Here is a 5,043-nt window from a genome sequence, read left to right on the forward strand (position 1 = left end):
GGCGAGTGGGAGAAACACCGGCCGCGCATCTCTATATAGCCCCGGGGAGGAGGAGGAGGAGGAGGAGGGCGGGGAGGGGCGGATCCCTCATCCCGGGGGGAGGGGAAGCTCTTGGCCCCGCTGATGCAGCTTGTTGCATGGGATGGGGATTTGGGGGGAGAGGACAAGGTGGGGGGGGCACCCCCACACCCTCTGCAAGGTGTTTCTCTCCCTGTTCTTCCTCCCCCCATCACAGGGTGGGGGAAAATCCCCCCAAGCCCCTGCGAGCGATGGACATTTTGAGACACCGTGGCCCCCTTCTTGCTCAAATGCTCTCCCACCCCACTTTTGGATGATTTTAGCTTCCCTATGGGGATTTGGGAGATCTGGGTTCCTAAAATCATCATGAAATGAGGAGGTAGAAAAGAGGAAAATTTTAGAAATTTTATTAACAGAATCCTTAAGGGTTTCACCATTTCATTAAGATAGCCTGCAGGTATGCCAAACCGCTGACCAAGCCTCATTTTCTTCTCCTAACAAGATGTTTAAGGATCTACACAAGAGATCCATAAGAAACAAGTTGTCATTTAGGTCTGCATCAAGTTTTTAACGTAGCAGCACTTCCCAAGAGCTTCCTATATATTTTTACAGATGGGGACTGTCCCAGCTCCCGTGACATTAAACAGATTCTTTATAACAGGGTCGTGTCTGGCCCAGTTGTTAAAGGGGGGATTTTGCTACACCCCTGGGCAAAGGATCAGTTTCATCCTCTATAATTTGGAGAAAATAAAAAGAATCTGCATTTGAGAAACACTTTGACATCTCTCAAGAAAAAGCCCACTGAAAGCAACAAGCATGTAGAGCTCCCCATATGCAGAAGACAGGTAGCAATCACCACCGAAACACCCCCAAAAACCCTTCAACTTTTCCCTGGATTTTAGGGGGTGCAGGATCATGCCTTGCTGAGCCAGCAGAATTTTTCCTGTTGCTCCTGGGGATGCTGCTGCAACATCCACTTTTTGGCCCAGAGAGATGTGTCTACCAGTCTATCAGTGTGTTTCGCAAAAAAAAAAAAAAAAAAAAAAATTATATTTTCAGCTGTGGAGAGCTTCAATCCGAGATTCAGAGGTGAAAGATTGATTTATTTTTCTTCTCAGTCCCCCAAGGCATTCCCATGCCCATCTTTTTGAGTCATATTGGCACCAGGACTTGTTTGCTCCCCACTTGGCCAAAGGGCCGTCTTCCAACAGTTGTAGCGGCCTGTTGAAATACGTATAAAAATGGAAAATTGCAAGAGCCTGTCTGAAGAAAGGGTCTTGCCCAACAGCTCTTGGATAAGACCTCCAAAGGGGAGCCCAGAACACAAATAAATCACCATTACAGTACTGCTGAGTGAAAGGGGAATGGTCTCCTGCCTGTTGGTGTCCCCTGTTGACTTAAGTAAAGTTATGTGCAAGTGAAGTAAGGACTGAGGTAGCTTTTCTTATTGTAACCAGAATAAAAAACTGCAAAAGATTTTACTGCCAGCTTGTGACAGCATGAGATAGGTAGCTAGAAAAATGTTAGTGTGCTGGGACCATCATCTCTCCAGATCCATCATCTTTCTATTGATCTATACCCACCTTTTCATACATTTTGGGTGCAAATTCCCTGAATCCTGATCATCTTCCCATGCTCCGTATGCTGCAGTGAAATTCTAGCCCGGAAGGATGCATTAAGAAAATCAATTTTAAAAAATTAACAATGAAAAAACCCCTCAGTGCTTATAGTATTACAACTTGCAGGAGTAAAGACACAACCGGTGTAGCCCCAAGCAGAGCAGCAGCTTGAACTCGTGACTTGCAGGTGCAAATTGTGACACCACCTTTCTTGGGAGGAAGGAAAAGTTGAACCCAGATCCGTGACGACACAGCTGAGCCCTGGGACAGCTCTGCCTTCACGCGACCTGAGCAGCAGTGGGGAGCTGGCTGCCACCCAGCTCCCGTCTCGCTTGTTTTACCACTAACTTGTCCTGCGACCTTTTTTTCCCTCTCCCGTTCAGCTCACTGAAAATCAGAAAGCAGTCCCAAATAATAGATTAGAAGTATCTAGGCTCTGTTCCCCATGAGGATATTTTTTCCCCACCAAGACGACACACACCATGGTGCTAGTTCGATAGATGTTTTTGGAAATGCGTGTGGTTTGTTTTGCTTGCTGCCTAAGTTGACACAGGAGATATATGACCCTGTCTATTATTAACCCGCATGTCTGGCACAATTATTCTTGAACAATAACATCCTTTCAAATATCCTACTATTACTTCACCTGAGCCTGAAAAACAAGGGTTGTGGACAGAGTAACATGGGCAGGAGCCAGTCTTCCAGCTCTCTGCAGCCAACAATAGTTTTAGGCTCCTTTATTTCTGTTTTTTTTAGCAGCAACTGAATCTCACAACAAAGCAGCAACGCACCCTTACGGAGTCACTTTTTTTCTTTTTAATGCACGTACTGGATTTTTTGGGCGATGCCTACCAAATAAAGCTCTTGAGGACACATTTATTTTTCTCTTCCCACTTCTATTCAGGGACTTGAGAACGGTTTGCAAGGCGTGGGGTGGGTTTGCAGTACTTCGAGTCAGCCGGTGTACAGCTCTGTAACTTTGTTTCTATACGGTTATTTAGCAGTAGAAAATGCTCTATTTTCAAAGCATCAGTGTTCAGTGTCTTCACCCAGGGGCCAGGTATTTGGATGTGTGTATGAAACTGCTTGTATTTGGCATGTCAGGGCACATGCACTCAAGTTGGGCTTATCTGTCTTTGTAATTCTCCTTCTCTGGCTTAAAAACGTAGAGTCATTTCCCTGCCTGTGGTTAACCCTCTGTTTACAGATTTTTAAGTTTTCTCTTTCCCAGCAGTATTATTTTTAGTAGATTTTTGTTTCCAGGGCTGATACAAGCCTTTAACACAGAGGGTTTACAGCTGCCAGAGTTGTCTGTCTCTGCACAGACTGCAACCACAGCATCTGAAAAGGGCCTTTTCTCCTCCATTTCTCCTCCTGAGCCCACTACAAACATGATGGATCCGTCTCTGTGGTAGAAACCATAGCTCAGGTACTGAGATCAAGTCCAGTGTATTTCTTCTGATGTCTGCAGTGCGATGAATTCAGGTTAGAAATAAGATGTGCTCTCATTGCAGACCACTCGTGGTGTGTGAGGAGTATCCTCATGGAAAGGGAAAGCTTTGCGTTGGGCAGGAGGACTTTGCAAGCACACAAAATTCATGCTGCCAAATTGTGACCCACCGAGAAGCTCCCACCAGACCACAGGGACCTCCAGATCACTTCTGCTTTCACCCCTGCATCTTCCTCTGAGCCATAATCATCCCCTCGCAGGGAGCGATGGAAGTCTTATCATCAGTGATGTAAATGACAAACCAGATGATAAGAGCTGGGATTTAACGAGGAGTTTGAACCTGAGTCAGTCAGCCAGGAAGATTTGCTTTGTCAAATTGCCAAGCAGGCAAAACAGCGGCAAGACCCGTTCTCGCTGCTGTAACAGTTATTTTTCTACCTGCTGTAAATGTGACTTTGGCCGTGCTTACTTTGCGTTGCGTATCACCTACAGTGCTCACTTCTGGGGCTCTCCAATCTCCCTCCAAGGCCTTGTGTCCTCTTCTTTTGCAGTTAATTCATCCATGGGAGCCCAGGAACGGCTCACATGAGCCCAAAATGTAACCTGAGCCTCAAGGTGCCACTTGGGAGGCGATTCTGGCAAAACGCTGCTTGGTCATCTGTGCTTGCCTTGATGAAAGTCCATCTATCACCTCCCCGAGGGTATTTTTAACATTTTGTACAGAGGTAACAGAAAGTCATGGGAGGGTTCATCTGTCCCTCTATCCTTTTTCCTACCTCAGTGGGAACAGTTCACAGTCCAGGGAATGTTTATGGAAGTGTGCCGTTGGCTCGGGTGATGGACCTGAATTTTGAGCTAAGGGAGGAGAAGTGTGTTCCCACATCCCCACACAATCACCTGCTTCTCTACAGAGCTTCAAATAAACCCAAAGGCCGCGTAAGCCCTGGGTATGGAGAGGGAAACTGAGGCTCAAGCTTGCTGGGACACTAAGCTGCTGTATGCTTCTGGAGAAGCATTGCAGATTTAGGTGGCTGTAGGAATTTCAGGCTTGGCCCTTCACCCATTTCCTTAGTCTTAAATCCATCAGCTTCAAAGCTCCCTTGGTCTCACCTTCCTGGTGGCTTCTGGTGGGATCCTGCAGGTCCTGTTTGTTAATTAGGGGGAGGGGGGGAAATGTTTTTGTCACCCCAGGTGCACAGCAGTGCCTGGACTCTATTTTCTGTCCATGCTGTTGAGTTAGGTATTCTGATTTTAGGGGCCCAGACTGCTCCTTTTTCCAATGCTCCATCCCCAGTGAGGTGTCTTCCGTAAGGGCAGCAACCAGCCACCTTTCAGACATGCAGAGTAAGTGTCAACTGGGGTATCTCTGAACCCATCAACAAACCCTTCATGGCCCATCCCTCACTGCACAGATGACAACCACGGATCATACGCTTCCTAACTGGAGCATAACAGGACAATGTGTTTCAGACACATAAAGTCACTCTGGGCAAGGCCATCTGCACGGTCCAGTGATGCCGGCTCATATTTTACCAGGGTGCAAAGACATCCACCGCCATGTCCAGAGCCAGAAAGAGCTGAGTGAGCAGTAGCAAGACCTCCCTTCCCTGGAGAGCTCAGCAGAGCCCGTATTGAGATACCTGCAGATGTCTGATCACCACCATGGTCTTTGCACCTGGAGCTGGATCCACCTCATGTGGCCGAAGACTTGTCCAAGCCCCCACTCCACAGCCTGATTTTCAGCCAAGTCCTGCTTTACACCCTCCCCTCCCCAGACCTCAGTGTCACGCCCAGCTGTTATCTCACAGGTATTTATCAGGTTTGTCTTTCAAAGAATTTGCTTAGGAAGGGGATGTTTGCAAGCCAGAACCTTGCAAAGCCTTTCCTCCAGAGGAATTTCTGCACATAGTATGGGCACTTTGGGCATGCCTTGGGACCTTTTCATCTGGACATCCC

The sequence above is a fragment of the Strix aluco genome, chromosome 2, assembly GCF_031877795.1.
Source record: "Strix aluco isolate bStrAlu1 chromosome 2, bStrAlu1.hap1, whole genome shotgun sequence".
In the NCBI taxonomy this organism is placed as follows: domain Eukaryota; kingdom Metazoa; phylum Chordata; class Aves; order Strigiformes; family Strigidae; genus Strix; species Strix aluco.